General features: G+C 43.5%; 1 protein-coding gene across 12 annotated transcripts in view; it reads right to left on the reverse strand.

Annotated features, from left to right (window-relative positions):
- Positions 1 to 18584, reverse strand: part of hth (Meis homeobox homothorax) — a 493174-nt gene that overhangs the window by 125503 nt on the left and 349087 nt on the right. The window lies entirely within an intron of this gene.

Below are 18584 nucleotides of genomic sequence, written 5' to 3' on the forward strand. Positions count from 1 at the left end.
GCACAACCTAAAAGCTGTCCACATTTCTAATTCGTTCTTACAAACCGAACAAGCGTTCTATGACTGTCCTCATTAACTTTCTTCCACCAAAGTTTACTTTTCCACACCAACGTTTACCCACAGAAAGGTTCAAGCTAAACTTAGAACGAATTTTCGAAATTAACACAGCCGCAATATGACTGACGTTGCTGTAAGAGAGGGCGATGGCAGGTGGCCAATAACACGAGGCTTTCCTCACCACCTCTGGCGCCCAACGTCAACTCATCTCCCAGTCAACAGCTCACACACAACCGACTGACGTCAGCGGACCAAGAAAACAACCCGCTGTGCTCCCCTGGGAGGTTTGTTTTGAAGCAAGGATCGGGGAGAGAAAAATCAGCAATCATCGGCAGCGCCAGATTATGAGAGGAAGTCTGAATGGCAACTCACAGAAATGCAGACACAGCAGAGGATATTGTTGAATAGGGCAACAATGAAAGATCGGTTCCGTTTGTTCCCTTCAGCATATAATTATACACGAGAAGTAATGCGTGCATAAGTTGTACAAAAATGTTGGTAAGTGGATATATTCTCCTGATAGTTCAAGGTAAACATCCGGAAAAGAAATGTTGTATATCCACTAAATTTATGTGCCAGACATAGAACAAACTTTTGTAATTTTGTTAGCTTCGTTCATATTCGATATTTGTATTTAGCGTCCCTTTTCTTCCACTTTTGGCTAATCGCGACCTTAAGGTTGAGTGATGATATGAGGGAATCAATGAAGACACATCCGCAAAGAACGTTCATGTGTAGGCCAGGATTTAAACCAGAGACCAGGCGTCGCAGTGCGCTGTGACAACCACTCCGCCACGGAGGTTTACTCGTTCGTTTTCATTGCCGTTATGGCCATCTTACAACGTAAGTTGTTATACTTGTTGTACTTGCTACGTTTGCAAGTATTTTGCAATGAACCTAAATATACGCATTACTTACTAACTGCACACTGTGTTCTTCACTTTCTTAATCCTTAACAAGATGGAACCGGAAACAAGCAGTACAGATCATTGAGAACCAAGGTGGCTCAATACTTGGGTGACATCCTATCTTTTAAGTATTTTTATTGTTTTTCTTTTTATCGAAGGCTCCTACACTTTCAATAGATCTCGAATTATCATGATGCTGATTCTAGGTCGGGTATCATGCCCGGCACCGTTAGCACCAAAGTCTCTAACATTCTGCTCCGAGTTATGTTGATTACATTAGTTTGCATGTGTCCTTCGTTCTTCGGACTGAAGCTCAATAAGCAATACGAGTGTTTGCAACCCAAACGTGATAACGTGATAACTCAGTTAACAGTAACACGTATGCCAAGACAATGTATTCGGAAGATGTGAATGAGAAAAAGGAATTTTGAGTGATAAGCCACAGACTCGAAGCAACATTACGCCAGAGGAACATAGAGAAAGGGTGGTATCTCGACTCCAATGTCCTTCTCTGCTCCAGAAATAAAATGTGGTTGATGAAGGTACCGTCGAGCTAGACTGAGGCTAGATAAAGAAAGGTCTGCACAACTACGACGACTATTCCTAGAAACTCCGGCAGACAAACCTAAGACCAAATATTAGCACCAGCATGCCTTCCTTCCCCCATCCAAGTTTTTGCCTTCGCGTTACGAACGACGCTCATCTGGAAAAGTTAAAATTCCCCCCTTTCCGCCATCGACTAATGTGCAGTTTCCTTGGAGACCCTTCTTCCACCCCCACCCCTCTCTCTCTCGTCGTCGTCACTGTTCCTATTCAGCACAGCCGAATGAATTTCCCGCTATAAATACGGCCTGACTGGTCCAGATTAACGCACTCTAGCGGCAAAGGGCCGCCTTGTCTCAGCCTCTTTCGAGCATGAAATGGGGCCTGACGTGAGTGCCTGTGTGCACTTTGAAAACGGAGAGGTGGTGACGAGAACACGGCAGAGGGGGAAAGAACAATCTACGTTCCTTAGAATGCACTTGTTTGATAACACAAAGGATACCGTTAAAAGTTACAATAGTGGGTATAAAACTAGCTTGAAATGGCATTATGACAAATCTGGCTAAACGTAACACTCCGAATGTTATCTTGGACGACATACGCGGATTTGTTTGTGGGGGTCTAGTACCACAATAAATAGAATGACTATTATGGAGTTGTTTAGAGTTGCAGCTTACTGGAAGTTTATCTTCAGCTTGATGTCTTAGCAAACAGCCTGATCAAATTTATCTCTTGGACTATCAGCTCAAATAAGATAACTAATTTGTAATATCATCAATTATTTTTCTTCTAACTTGTACATAGTCACTAGCGGTTCAGGTTGCTTGTCGTAATTTGAAGGTCAACTCATTCTATTCACAGCAATGCCCTTAATCTTCCCCTCTAAAATCGCTATTCGGTTCTACAAGCCCCTTGTAAAAATATTTCCCTATTTTCACCACTTAAACTTTGACAAATTATATTGTATTCTTGGAAATAATGTATTCAATTTCCAGAGAAGGCTGTAGTGAAGTATAAACTACAGCTTTATTAAAACTATCATAATGAGTTGTACACTCCTGTTCAGACAAAGTGGCATTCTTCAACTGTTCCCACCCTGTGCAGTGTGTCAACTTTATGTGGACAGGAGTGTACCTTACTCTTAAGAACTTTACAACCCTCCCCAGTGAGTATGGTAAGCTCTTAAGAGTAATGTAGAAACAGAAACAATAAATCTGTTTCTTCACTACTCTTCAGAACTTAACATACTGATCGCAAACGTACAATGAGTAGTAGTCGGTATGATCAGTTCAGATGAGTGACGAGCTTCGATTGAGACTGATATTGTGCAGCCTTGCTTCCTTTTGTGGTGGCAAGAGGGAAATTATGCTTACAGAGTCGCAAGCAAGGGACCGTAAGACAACTATGACGTTCTGTGCAGCGGGAGATATTTTCTTATTGTTTTCTTCCGGAGAAGAGGCTCTAAATGCCATTACTGCACATCAAAACATTACACTGACCATAGCTAAAACCGCCAGTGCCATCTATGGCGTAAAAGTGGAACCACAGTCCATCGTGCACCGCCTTAATTCCTTCCCTTCCCTCCCACGAGCGAGATCCATGGTCAGGCGGGGTGGAACAGGGGTGGACCGAGTAGAGATTAACATACAGCAGTTAATGACTCGGAACAACAAAGCCCCGATTCATAGCAACGGGAGGAAAACGGACGAACGCTCCACTGGACAGATATTTTGCTCCTGCAGCATCCATCTACACGCATCATTCAGCATAAACCTCCGGCATCAATCTCTGTATAGCCATGCGTACAAAAGGAAGGGAGGGTGGAAAGAGGAAATAGCATGCGCACACGCAAACATCACATTTTTGCTAGAATTCTACCCTGGATTTTAGGAGGAAAGGCCGACTTTGTACTTATTTGCTCACAACTTGCATGTCAACAGTCTTCTGTACGACCATGCCTGACAAGAATAGGAAATTCAGTATGTATATTTCTTATGAATATCAATAGTAAATGCTTTAGTATATTCAATGCAGTTTTGAGAGAGTTGTATGTTCTGAATACAGATTGAGAATAGGTGATTCATATGAATGACTCTTATTTACGGTGTCACTTTAAGTCCACGTTATGCTAAGATATACTCTGTCCCAGAAATCTCTGGAGTGAGTGAACGAAAACAAGTCTGCACAAGTAGTGACTCGAGAGGGTTCGACCAATGAGCACATGTAAAGTAAAGGCTAATTGGGAGTGGTATTCGAAGAGGGATAAGTGGAAATTCTCCCTATAGTTACCACATCTTTGGTTGCTAATTTTTGGTTCTTGTTGGCGGGAGGGGAGTATATATAATTTATATAATATCCTTATGGTTCAGGAGCAGTTACTGGAATATTACATTTACACCCACTGGGAAAAATTCAAGTACCACACTCGCTTAGCCTATAGTTGAAAGTGGGATCCGAACCAGAGTGCAATGCGGCTCCACCGGGAATCAAATTCGGGACATCTTGAATACAGGGTGGGTGAAAGCATTACCACCACGCTATCGGGGAGGCCCGAGTTCAAATCCATGTCCAGACTGATGTTTGATCTATAGAGTTGCTTAGAAAGGGGTCTCGCTTGTTCACACAAGCCTAAAAACATCTTCCCGCCCTTCGCCTTCTGACGTCACCGCGGAATGCCTTCGTTGTTAGATTAGGCTTCTTACGTTTAAGTCTACAGTGGAACCTTGATAACTCGAACTTGAAGAGGGGGGGGGGGGATCGAGGTATCAAGGATTTCGACTTACCAAGGTCGAGTTATTGAGGGACAAAATCGCCGACTTCGAGTTATAGAGGTCTAAAGTTTACTACACTTCGACTTATTGAGGTCCGTGGGACTAAAACTTCGAGTTATAGAGATGATTAGAATTTAACTTCGACTCAGAGGTTTTCCATAGACTACCTTCGAGTTATTGAGCTCGAACGGCATCCCATAAACTGTACAAAAAATCGTCTTATCAATGTTTTATTCGAGTTGTTGAGGTTCGAGTTATCAAAGTTCCACTGTATTAGCATAAATAAATACACTATCATTTTTCGAAACTTGACCAAAAATATATTATTTATGCTAAGAGAACCAAACTTAACAAGCCTAGCTTAACAATGAAAGCATTTCGGATGACGTCAGAAGGCGAAGGGCGGGGAAGTAGTTTGAGCCTTGTGTGATAAGTGAGACCCGCCAGAAATTATTGAAATTCTGATTTTTGGAAGATTACGATTCGGAAACGGGGCGCCAAGTTTCACTGTCACACTACCTGGATAAATCCGGGTTCGCTAGGACCCAAGGGTGGTATCATTTGACGATCCCATTGACAAGAAGTACGATACAGCTTTTCTGGCTTTGCTCATTATCTTCAATTTGACTTCACATTTTCCAAAACTAAGTGACGTAGAAATCTCATTCCACAGCATTCCTTCTTGGAAGGTAGAACTTCGCCTAGGAACCTTTGCTCGTTGATGACAACATTCATTAGGTGGCCATTCTCTTACGTGGGACCTCCAGGGAAATTCCAGAGGATGGATCGGGTGGAGCTTCGCCAGGCGTGTTTTCTCCAGCCAGCCATCTGGGGCGGCGGCGGGTGGGGGGAAGGGGGTGCGCGGATCTCAAAGGGATGGAATTTATTGCCACGCATCCCAGGAAGACGCAAGTGGTAAGGCAGAGAATTGTTTAGTGAAAATAGAAAAAAAAACTGGGACCTGGAGTTCGTCTTTCTGTTACCTTTTCACCTGTAAACCTCCTGCTTCCAGCAAAAAGATCATAGTTTCCACGGGCTGGGAATTGTACGAGGGTGCATAGGTAAATTCTGCATAAGAATGAGTACTAATTTGACTTTTCTGAGAAATCTAAAGGAGTAATACGGGTGTGTTGGCCACTGCACAGTATTTTACACACTTGGCCTACTTAACTGATCTTTCATATGGTAGTTTGTAGTGCATGCAAACATACCCTTGGCTAATGCATTAACGGAGTCAATGTAAATACACATGGCTTAATAGGCATTGTATTGGTTCCGCGGGAATTTTGCATTTCGAGCTGCCATGATTGTAATCATACGGAATTCAAGGGGACGGACAGGAGATACTCACACAGATATTTGTGATTTAAAACAAACGTGAAGTTGGTGCACATTTAACGAATGCTACGTGGTGGATATTTCCGTGCAAACGACAAATAAAATTGGCTGAAAACATGGAGGTTGTGTGCATCCTGGCGTCACATGAAACCCACCTATAGTACAGTCATGGCCACTTCGGAGCTGGAACGAATCCGATGATTTTAATGGAATCGTTATAGCCCGAGGTGTTAGTGACTACACTTGCCATGTCCTTTAACGAAGCGACTGTAGTGGGAGTTACCTTGGAGGATAAAGAGTCTGCCAGGGTGGTGCTGATTACATCACCTCCTCGATGGCTCATATCGAGAAGCTTTTCACCTAATATGTGCCAACGTGGCACGATTCAGTGCACAGAGGGTACCTTTACCTTTTACAATGAATCATGTAGTAATTCTCGGTACATCATTTTGGTAGAACAATACAATATTTTCTTATTGAGTGCGCAATTCTACATCACAACCCCACCACTTCGCAGTTCTAGTCCAGCATCTGGAGCCGTAAACGCAGCTCCTTCAGCCAGGGCCAAAGGGGCGGATGCTCCTATTTTGTCACCTGCAAGAACCCTCTGTACTCCAGACTCGTTCGACTCCTTTATCGCCGCCATTTTCCGCCACATAAAACCCGAAGCAATGCGATGCCATCCGCTGGACGACCGCGCCAACACAAGACTTCGCTTCCGTGAACCCAGTGTCAAGGCGCTCGGCTGCTCCGCGCCTACGCACACTGAAAACAGCAGAAGACGCCGTTTCCCCTTCCCCCGGCTCCTCCATCCACAAAGGAGTTATCCCGTCTCCCTCGGGAGGAAATTACTCCGTCCCTTCCCTCCCCCCTCCTCCGGAATCCTCCCGGAATCCCGGATTACTGTCCGGATCCCGAACGGCCATTCCATCTCTGGGAACGACGTTTAATAGTCGCTTATCAGGGAGGCATGCAAACACGGGACCTTTTCGGGGAAGGGGCGCTCGTGCGGCTCGAGCGGAGGGCGCAGGCACTTGCTACTACGTAGTGGCCTGTGATTCTAGATGGCTAATTTCAGAGTCGAGGAATTCTCTTTCCGAGAGATGAATCATGGTGGTGTCCAGTCCAGACCGAAGCTTGTTTTGGTTCGTTGTAAAACTCGAGAGCTTCTTCACTAGCGAAACAAGCCACCGAGAAGGGACTATATCCTCGTTTTCGTTCCTAGTTAAGAATTCCCATTTAGTAGTTTGTTTGAATTGTTGTTTTAAGTCCTTTTTATGCATAATAGGCTAATTGGGACTGGAGCTGCAGTTTAAAGTGGGATCCGAACCACTTGCCTCCGCAGGATATCGAACCCGGGATCCCTTGATTACAAGGCGATGGCGTTACTACTACGCCATCGGGGAGGCCAATTAAGAATTCCCATGCTGTTCTCTAAAACGTGACCAGAACGTGTGGATCAGTACCATACCACCTTCCTTTTAAACGAGGAAACGGGATAGAAAGAGTGGATAAAGAAAGGAATCACCAGAAATAGATAAGTAATTTTTGGAGAGAGCAAAATTTAAGAGTTGAGCAAATCATCCTGAGGAATTTAATTTTTGAACAGTCACGGTCAGTTGGTTGGAAACAGTTCCAGTCAAGGTCAGCTGGTTGGAAGCAGAACCAGTCACGGTCAGCTGGTTGGACGCAGTGCCAGTCACGGTCAGCTGGTTGGACGCAGTGCCAGTCACGGTCAGCTGGTTGGACGCAGTGCCAGTCACGGTCAGCTGGTTGGTTGGAAGCAGTACCAGTTACGGTCAGCTGGTTGGTTGGAAGCAGTACCAGTTACGGTCAGTTGGTTGGTTGGAAGCAGTACCAGTTACGGTCAGTTGGTTGGTTGGAAGCAGTACCAGTTACGGTCAGTTGGTTGGTTGGAAGCAGTACCAGTTTACGGTCAGTTCTCAGCTACAGTAGCTTCTATTGAAAAAATAACCGCAACTCGTTCTTAGATACTTAGTTGATAAAGCAACACCTTGGTCACTTGTAAACAAAACGAAATAATTTTATTTTAAAAGAAAACAATAAATATAACTTATCACTGCACTACAGTAACTTCCACAAGTAACAACATTCTAACAACAATTCCATGCTTGCGTGAAAATGTAAGAAGCTATGTGCATTTTACTAATAATCGTTAATATTAAGAAAGGGATACAATAAAAAAGTTATTGAAAAAGCTACGACAAAGCCGAATTCTAACACAATCTTTGTACAAAAGGATAATCTGTTGAATGTGCGTCTACAGCACGTGAACAATACCAGTAACGCGAACAGTTTCTAATTAGCTAGGAAAATGAATTGACGGATAGTGGCGTGCTGCCTAAGAGAGTTCGTCTTGTATGTATATATATATGCGGAAAGGACACCCCCAAGACTTAACACACCCATAAATCCCACTTCCTCCGGAGATAAATCTTGCAAAAGATGCTCGCTGAAACCTCCCCAGTGGGAGAAAATGGAAACTGAGATGCAAGCGAGATTAACGCTTAGCAACCACTTGGAAAGGTGCGTCAGAGAGCTCCGAACCAATCAAATCACAGAACCTGGTCGCAGGGTCGCATAAATTATGCAACGCGATAAAGAGGAGGTCCGCGAAATCTGCACCGCTCGGTAATTAGCATGATTGCTCTAATTGCGTTAGTCACGTGACGCGACCTTTTTTTTCCCTGGGTTTATATCCTCTCGGTTTCGGTCGCTCGGTGGTTCACGACGAGGCCGCGGTGCTAGGTGAGGGCGCTGAGATGCAAAGGGGTCGTCCAGCACTGCGTTACGAACTGATTCACACATACGAGAACTCTGTAGTAGGAAAAACTTACTTCTGGTGTGTAACGGTCGGATTGACCATTACTGGTTTTGGTATATTGTAATAATTAATTGCTGGCCAGCTACAAGGTGTAGGGTTAAGTAATATGCTTCCATGAGTGTACTTTTATGTTATTATTGCTTGTAAGTGTATATTATTGGATTGTGCTTTGCTGGATGTTAGATTCCCCTGTTTTTACTTCCCCGGTTGGGGGAGCTAGCTGTCTTACAAAGGACCGTTGGCAGTGGAATTTTCCAACGCTACGGGGTCCACGTCCACGGACGTTTACCCCGGCTATAAAAAGAGCCAGTGGGCTTTAGCAAAAAAACAGTGTTTCCCCATTGATCGACGAAAGAGGAACGTCTCCTCAAGTTTAGTCCACTTATGGTGGCTAAACTGGATATCATAATGTAGCATCTGGTTATGCCAGCCCCTGTTGCTGTCCCAAGTCCCCTTTTAGAAAAAGTTTTGATTATATGGATATTTCCGAATTTGATTAATTGATGCCCAAAAGAAAGAGTGAAGGCGTAAGGAAACGCAAATTGTAACGGAATATCATTTAAGCTGAGGATAGGCCCACCGAGATAGTTTTGCTAACTCGGTGGTAAGGGAAGTGCCGATGGTTATGCCATAGGTACGCAAAATATATTCATTTAGAGATTTGGTAATTTGGTCTATGCAAGACACTCATGGAAACGCTCTGTAAAATATGTATATATATATAACTACGTATAATAAACCAATATATCCTACGAAAATGTTATGATTTCAAGAACTACGGTACTGTCCATTTAACCAGAGGTATATTCACTTGCTGTATATGTGTAAACGAACCAGGGACATAAAAATATAAATTGTTATGTGAAACCCCCCTTTTGTAATTCCGGCGCAAATATAATCTGCTCGCTTTGCACCCAGGGTGAGGTGAAAGGAGAGATTGAGGGATGAAAGTAGGAAGTAATCCAGAGGGCCGGATAGAAACGAGGGATAGGGGGGCGACGACTTTCACATATGGGGGCTCCATTGTCCAGGATATATCTTGTTGTATAAAATGTCGTCAGGTCTATAGGTTTGAAAGATAGACGGACTGACGGACGGATAGATTTTTTAATTTTTTACAACGAAGATCGTACAGAAGTGAATGTTATTACGAAGTGGAAAAAGTAAAGTAGAAAAAATGGCAGTACAAATTGATAGAGATTTGCTTGGACAGCTATTGGGTAATCAGGATATTAGCGATAAATCTCAGGAGGAAATTATTAGGGAATTAAATAATCTTGCTCTATCTCGCACTGAACAGCAGAGTGCTAAGGAAGAGGAGAAAAAAGTTCAGAAAATTCTCGATAAGTCAAATTTACCGATTCCAGTCTTCACGGGGAGTGATGACAAGATTTCGCCGCATGATTATTTGCAAGAGTTGCGGAATTATAAAGATGTCATGGACATTTCGGAGAAGTCATTGTTTGACAAGATTCTTCCGTTTTCGCTAAGGAGGGCTGCAGGGGATTGGTTTAGATTTTCACGCCCGTTTGAAGATTTCAAGCGCTTTGAAAATGCTTTTTTAGAAGAATATTATTCTGTAGATTATAAGAATGAGATCGACCGTTTGATTCTGAATCGCTTCCAAATGAGCGAAGAATCTCTGGTTTTGTTTATTCGTCGAATGAGAAAACTCTTTTCTATGAGGCAAAAAGAGACAGACGAATGTGAAGTAATCGAACATATTCTATCTCATGCACACCCTAGTTTCCGAAGGCATTTGTATGGGATGCAATTTCATACTTTGAAGGAATTGGAATCTGAAGCAGCCATTGTTCAGAGGAGGTTGTATTCAGAAAGGCTTTATTATTCACCGCTCGCCGGTGAGACGGAATTATCTTTTTCTGAAGTTTGCAACACTGAAGAGGACACCTCGCGAAGAACAGGAGGAAAACATTTGGCTTTGTCCGCGAGGACAAGCGAAGGGGGAACCGAGAGTGACCAGCTACCCTTATGCTCTCTCAATCCAGGTTTAGGAAAAAGGATCAAGGGCTGTGAAACAACGGCGTTTCTAAGAAGGGGCATTGGCGGTGATGCGACCGTAGAGCACAAGAGACCCTCTTTTGATGCAACTTTTGGGCAAGCGGGGGCCAATAAAAATTCTGCAAAGTTAATTTGTTGGGGCTGCCGTTGTGAAGGCCATAAACGTCAGGAATGTCAACAGGCCAATAAAAGGAACCAACCCGCTGGAAAGGGAGGTCAGCAGCGTCCCCAAATAAACATTTTGTCACCCGCCGGGAGAAAACGCAGAAACAAAGGCCGTTTTTTGAATGGAGAAAGCTGTTTTCAGCAAGACCTCGAACCTCTCATTCAATGTAAGATTAACAACAAACGCTTTGTATTATTTGCAGATACGGGAGCTTCAGCTTCTACGCTAAGTTTGGAAACAGCCAAGTTATTAGAGAGGGATGGAAATAAATTCATGAAGACGAGAAAATGGAACATTTCATTAGCTGTGGGTAGGGTTACGTCGAAGGGCGAGATGTATGCTACTGTTTGTATTAATAACATGAAATTTAGGCATAAATTTATCATCCTTGAGAATTGTTTCCGCGACATAATCGTTGGAAGGGATTTTTTGAGGCAGAGTGGGATAATTTTGCACATTGAGGAGAACGGATGGTCGTTCAAAGATAGCGACGTGATTTACACGTTCTCGAAGCGTGCATGCAAACGAGAATTTGCTGTTACAGTTATGCAGAGAAATAACGTGGTACAGGAAAGGAATAACTCGTCAGATCACTCGCGCCTGGATGGATGCAACACACATGCACAAGAGAATAGCGGGAAGTCTACGAATGAGGATACGGGCCAATTAGTGGATTCCCAAGGACTCGAAGTTCAGAAGACTGCAAACGCTGGTGCATTATGCTCTCTGAAAATCTCGAAAGAGGTAAAGAGAAAACGGAGGAAGGGAATAAAAAGGGAATGCAAATTTCCTCGAAAAAATTCCATTTCTACGGACAAGAAGAACCATGCATTATCATTTTTGCCTTTTGCTTTAGAGGACAATGAAAATGATGAATTACTGGTTTCTGAGAGGCTACAAAAAACTTCATCGCTTGTTTCAGAGCAAATGAGAGACAGTTTGTTATCTCAAATAATGAAACAACTGAAGGGAAAGCATTTCTCTGGGAGTAGGAAGTATAAGGAGAAAGTTGCTAAGTTGGCCAATCTGTCGTTTTTGGATGAGGAGGGAGTTTTGTGCAGGAGGATAGACTGCAAGCAAGATTCTAAGGGAACAGCCAAGATATGGGTCCCGTTGAGTTTGAAATCTCAAATATTGACGTCACATCACGATTCTGAATTTGCAGGGCACAATGGGAAGCAGAAAACTTTGTCGAAAATCAAGGAGAAATATTCGTGGCTTGGAATGACACGAGATATCGCTCGCTACGTCAGAAGTTGCGTTCCCTGTACTGTTTCCAGCAAAAGGAAGACAGAAGAAGTGAGACTGAAATACAAGAAAACGAGCCCAGCCGTACTTCAGATGTTCCCGGATGAAGAGAACGAGATCAAACGTAAGCCATGTAAATTTCGCATCGGAGACAAGGTGTGGCTGAAAGAGCACACTACATCTGGTAGATTGCGTGGCGTTAATGGTGAACTTGAAACGGAACACTCAGGTCCACGTTTAATGTCTGGAAGGATTAAAGAAGATACTTTCAGAGCAAAGAATGGGAAGGATTGTCCGATTGTGGAAGGTGAACCAGGCCAGTTGTCCAGCCATAAACCACCAGCTTTTGCTGCGAGGTGGAGGGACAGAAAACAGCCAAGGGGAGCCACGCGACAACTCCTAATGAGGGTTAGGAAGACTACCGTCGGGCCGCCTAGCCAGCAATCCCAGCTGTCATAATAGCCGACCGCGGATCTTCTTTTATTTGTTATTTTTTTTATTTAGTTTTCATTTGTATATAACTTACCCCCATTTTCTTCATTTTCACAACACTGTTTATTTATTTGCGTGTCTCCAAGTTGTAAACAGTAAGACACATTATGGATTTAGATTCGAGAGTCGAACCAGGACTCGGATAAGAGTCGAACCAGGACTCGGATAAGAGTCGAACCAGGGACTCGGATGAGAGCCGAGCCAAGGACTCTGTCAGGAGTCTAAGCCAAGGACTCGGTGAAGAGTCAAACCAGAGACTCAGATGGGAGTCAAACGAAGGACTCGATCGGGAGTCGAAGCCAAGGACTCGGTGGAGAGTCGAACCAGGAACCAGAGAAAACCAACTTCAAGGAAGATGCTGTCAGGAAGACTTCATCCTAGAGAGGATATTTCAGTGGCGGACTTCACAAGGAAGAGGAAGCTTGGTGAATCTGTGAACATTGTGGACAATGTGATAAAGTGAATGAACTAGTGACTATTTCATTTTTCAGATACTCTGAGAACAGTTGAATACCTTAGTGGGTATTGTGTAATTGTGTTGGATGATTTTGTAAATATGGTAATCTTGTTTTGAGTGTATTGTTTTTTCTTGTTCCTCTTGAAGGGGGGAACTATGTAACGGTCGGATTGACCATTACTGGTTTTGGTATATTGTAATAATTAATTGCTGGCCAGCTACAAGGTGTAGGGTTAAGTAATATGCTTCCATGAGTGTACTTTTATGTTATTATTGCTTGTAAGTGTATATTATTGGATTGTGCTTTGCTGGATGTTAGATTCCCCTGTTTTTACTTCCCCGGTTGGGGGAGCTAGCTGTCTTACAAAGGACCGTTGGCAGTGGAATTTTCCAACGCTACGGGGTCCACGTCCACGGACGTTTACCCCGGCTATAAAAAGAGCCAGTGGGCTTTAGCAAAAAAACAGTGTTTCCCCATTGATCGACGAAAGAGGAACGTCTCCTCAAGTTTAGTCCACTTATGGTGGCTAAACTGGATATCATAATGTAGCATCTGGTTATGCCAGCCCCTGTTGCTGTCCCAAGTCCCCTTTTAGAAAAAGTTTTGATTATATGGATATTTCCGAATTTGATTAATTGATGCCCAAAAGAAAGAGTGAAGGCGTAAGGAAACGCAAATTGTAACGGAATATCATTTAAGCTGAGGATAGGCCCACCGAGATAGTTTTGCTAACTCGGTGGTAAGGGAAGTGCCGATGGTTATGCCATAGGTACGCAAAATATATTCATTTAGAGATTTGGTAATTTGGTCTATGCAAGACACTCATGGAAACGCTCTGTAAAATATGTATATATATATAACTACGTATAATAAACCAATATATCCTACGAAAATGTTATGATTTCAAGAACTACGGTACTGTCCATTTAACCAGAGGTATATTCACTTGCTGTATATGTGTAAACGAACCAGGGACATAAAAATATAAATTGTTATGTGAAACCCCCCTTTTGTAATTCCGGCGCAAATATAATCTGCTCGCTTTGCACCCAGGGTGAGGTGAAAGGAGAGATTGAGGGATGAAAGTAGGAAGTAATCCAGAGGGCCGGATAGAAACGAGGGATAGGGGGGCGACGACTTTCACAGGTGTGAGTGTCGGGAATCCCGAACCTTTTGTTTACAAGTCAAGGTGGAAATTGAGGATGCACGGCCCCAACTTCGGTTTGTTGGAAAACATGATTTGCTTGGTGGGTAAGATAGTTAAAGTTCCCTGTGTCCGAAGCACTGCACCATCAAGGTACATTTTGAGTATGTGGGGGGTAGGGCCTCACATATTTCTCGATCTCGGCCATTTTGGAGGTGATGTGATCAGCACCACACTCCGGCCACATTTACCGCACAGATACTAATTTATTTGAGGCTGGGTGAATTCCAGAGCAGTTTTATGCAGGGACAAGGCCGGAAAAAATCCGACCTAGATCAGCCACCCCGGGAATCTAACCCGGGTCTCCCAGGTGCCAGTCAGACGTCCTGCAGACTAAAACACCGCGGTTCCATGATATGTTTGAGTCATCAATCGAAGTCAGGTGATTGAAAAGTCACCGCATTTACACAGTGCACTATTTTTAAAAAGGCGGAAAGGAACAAGTGTGTGTGCGTGAGAGAGAATCCGAATGGGGGGAGGGGGACGACTAAGAGAGAACAAGTGTAAGAAACGCAAGACTGGACATGAAATCGAACCCGGAACTCGTTGTTTTGATAGGAATCCAGAGAGACAAAGTGAGAATACAAGAGAGAGTGGAAGACGAAATGTAATACAAGACACATGCACTTCGTCTATCGCACTGTTATGAAGTTTTCTAGAAGAAAGGAGAGGGAGAGAATAAACTGGATGGAACGTGAAGAAACAAATAAAGAGAAGAAAGAATAGGGAGAACAAGAGAAGAAAAGGAGATGAGGGAAGCTGAAGTGTAATAGAAGATTACTTCAAAGGCATAACTCGTATCCTCGCTTTTCCAGTAGTGCACTCTTGCAACGATAAAGAGGAACACACACAAATGCAAGCCTAAAAAAAAAAACGAGACGAACTCGGAACGGCCTAGTTTTCAGAAAGAGCATTAGGAAAACTCTGAAAGCTCAGGGAAGGGAGTGAGAAAAGGATAACCACAATTTAGTTGGCCCGTCACCAGCAAAAGCCAAACTTTCTGAACACCAGCGAAGTTGTTTTCCGGAAATTTCCCCTTCTCCTTTTATTTTTATTCTCCCTCTCTTCCTTCTTAACGCGTAACTTGTGGGCAAGTTCTTGCAGTTTTCTTCTCCCTGTCCTTTATCCGCCTCTCCCTCCCTCCCGTAAAGTAACCGGTTTCTGCTTTCACGGGTCTTCATCCTGGTACGAGCAGTTTGCCAGCAACTTTGTGCACTTTCCAGAAGATGGCTCCACCTACCCTCCCTCTCCCACCTTTTTTCTGGTAAGTAACAAACTGCTGCTTTCCAAACTTGAACAAACTTTCCGCAAGATCTACGGTAAAGAAAGACTCGTAAAAATGTCTTTCCCATTCATTCCTTCACCTACACTCAAGCTAGCGAAGACAGAAATTGGCCGGATTTGTGTGTGTTGAACAACCGCAAATGGTTCAACTCCTAAATGTCAAGCTTCGGGAAGTTGTTCTAAGTGCGGTGGCATGAACGACATTCAAATCGTCGTGCAGATGAAGCACAAATATGCTATCTGAGCCATACGTTGATCAACAACTGGCAAATCTGTTATTGTTTCTAATGTAAGAGCTTTGGGCACGAAACTGACTATTGTCTAGCAGAAGCTCTGGAATATTGGGATGAACCCGTGATAACATACTCATTATATCCCTTGTCTTCTGTCTTAGAAAAATGAGTTTTTAGTGTTGAGTCAGCACTGACAAGACAATTAACTCTTCTTGAAAGTACAGCTTAAGTCTGAGAAAACAGAGAAAAGATGAAAGAGCTGAGCAGATCTTGGTCCTCTAAGGTCGGTTGTGTTCTTTCTAAGATATAGAAAAGTTGGTACTGGTCCCTCTACAATCCACCTATATCTGTATTTGTTGCGGAAAATCATAACAGAGACAATAGCCCCACCCAAGGGCAAACAAGAAAGCAAGAAGACAGCAGAATCGACAGTGATTGCTTTATAAATTGGCTGAAGTTTTCCTGACAGCGGCGAATCAAAGTGACGGCGGGATGTTCACTTTTCTTTTTTACTCCCATCCAACAGATCCTGCAACGTAATGGTGGTTGGACGGGCCTAGGAGGAACGGCACATGGTCGCCTCCTTGCTCACCTCCTGCCGCAGAGACCAAAGGCAGACGAGTCCCGATTCATTAGCGGGTGTTTATTTTAGAGAATCGGCGAGGGGGCTTTTCATCAGGGACAGCAGGATCCACAATGAAGGTGCGGAGTGACTTGCAAAGATAACACTTTCCCTCTTGGAAGTCGGCTCGTGTGTTCCTCGACAGGAGGGCTTCTTCGAAAGAAGTGCCCCTCACCTGCTCTCCTCCTCACTCGCATCATCTATTCAACTTCCTCATCTTGACCCACCGACAATAGTTTACTTCTAAGTTGCTGCATGAATTGCTTCTGTAACAGACATCTACGTAGATATTCTGCGTAGAGCTCAACTTCACTACAGTTCCAGATACTCAAAATGCTGTTTTTTCCCCCGACTCCATCATACTGGGTCCCGATAAACGTTTCACCCGTCTTAGTGCAGTACGAGTAGGGCCACCACCCTATTTGAAACCCAGGCATGGAAGGAGTGTCACTGGGTTAAGTCACGGGAAATCCTGTAGTTCACATACTTTCAGAGGTTTCAGAAAGCTTGGCCCTAGTATACTTCAGTAGCAAAACCGATTACTCAACCTATAGGCTCTGCTACGACTATATAAAATTTTCCACTAGCAAAACTAGACAGTGCATCACTCATCTCATCCTCATATCCCAATCAATGGTTTACCTTTTGTTGTACTCGCAATTCTTCACAGGCATTCTATTTAGTAAGCCCTCATTTTGCCATCTTTTCCTGCCTTTGATGTTCTTATCTGTTAGGAATAATGAACCTGGGGGGGGGGGGGCACAAACCTTTCCTTCAGCATGCCACTACTACTACAGATCCAGAAGGTTTTAGATAAACCAAGCAGATGTCAATCCGAAGCTGAACAGTTGTTATCAGACTTGATGTTTGTAACGCACCGCATGGGGAATCTAGTGGACAGAGCGAAGCAGTACACGCTGCTGTGAAGGTTGGTAACAGCAGTCGCTTCCCCCCCTCCACGCGATTCCATTCCCTCTCACGTGTTCATTGGTGAAGCCGTCTCGCGTCACTACTTGCGCAGAGACTTGTTTTCGTTCGCCTGCTCCAGAGATGACTGGAAGAGAGTGTAGGATTTCAAGACATCTATTAGCCAACGATGGTTGGTACTTTAACAAGACAACACTCGCGTGCAATCCAAAGATTTCCAGGACACATACATTACATTTAGGTTATTTCTCTTGTTGGTGGCAAAATGAAGCAAGGACGAGAAAAAAGAACAAAGTATACGGACACAGAAACTCTCTCCAAGAAAGGGAGAGAAACGAATGAAGGAAAACTTCTTCCCTGCGTCTCTCAACCCCCTCCTCTTCCTCCCCAAAATCTCATCGAAAAAGAGAAGTTGGAGGCGCTTGCCTCCTTCCTCCAGGCTTCCGCCGACTTCTCCAGAACTCTATTTCTTTTCTCTTAAAACCTGGACCATTAATTTGACACTAATATCTCTTCGTTCCATCGCACCCCTCTCTCCTCAATTTCTTTTCCGTTCCGTCTGCACCAGAGAAGGAATTTCTTTTCCTCCCCTTCATCCTTCCACATCGTTGCTCCTCTCTTCTCTTGGCAACTTCAAATTGTTTAAGCATCAATTTTTTTATGATGCAGAAACTTTTCGGGTGCAGAGGCCAACAACATTATGAGGAATAAGAAGGAAAGAAACGAAGGGAAGGAAAGGAGAGTGGAAGGATCTTCCCAGACGATGATGAGAAATTTGGAAGGGAAGAGAAAATAAATGCATAAGAAAATTGCAATTCTGGAGGTCTGAGGGTGTGCCCGATCTCGTAACCGGACTCACTTGATCTTTTAAGGAGAAAACACAGTGGTTCAGTTTCGGCACTGGAGAAAATTTGACACACTGTGGTGTTTCAAATTGTGTTGAAGTTGTTTACAGCCATTCATATCTCTCGCTTTACGCAATGTCAGATTAAAAAACAAACAAAATCATAAAGAAGCATGCACAAAAAGATTACATAAGTTCATATACACATACAAGAGATTCATTGTACTTACCCTCACCAGACGGGTCATCAATGCTTCCTTCTATTAAAGAAATTCACTCACCCTGATGACAAGCTATCAAAGGTTGTACAGAGACGGAAATTATGAAACCGATAATACCTTCTCCAAAACAGTGTCAAAAATTGAAACTGTGCTATGGCGTTGACCGTGCCCCTCTACACCCCCTCCCCCACGGGTGTAGTAAGATAAACACACAGCCGAAAGTGATAGTGCATGCGTTTTCGGGCTTAGTTTAGGAATATAGAAAAATTTAAGAGAAGTTCAGCAAAGCCGTTGCGTTTCCAAGTATTATTCCAGACGGTCAAAACACCTTGACTTTTGTGTAAATAAGGTTTGGTAATCAAGTTAAATGAAAGTCTGGCAGAGGGGGTTCGGTTCGTTTT

The sequence above is a fragment of the Lepisma saccharinum genome, chromosome 3 (assembly GCF_977018435.1).
Source record: "Lepisma saccharinum chromosome 3, izLepSacc3.1, whole genome shotgun sequence".
Lineage (NCBI taxonomy): Eukaryota > Metazoa > Arthropoda > Insecta > Zygentoma > Lepismatidae > Lepisma > Lepisma saccharinum.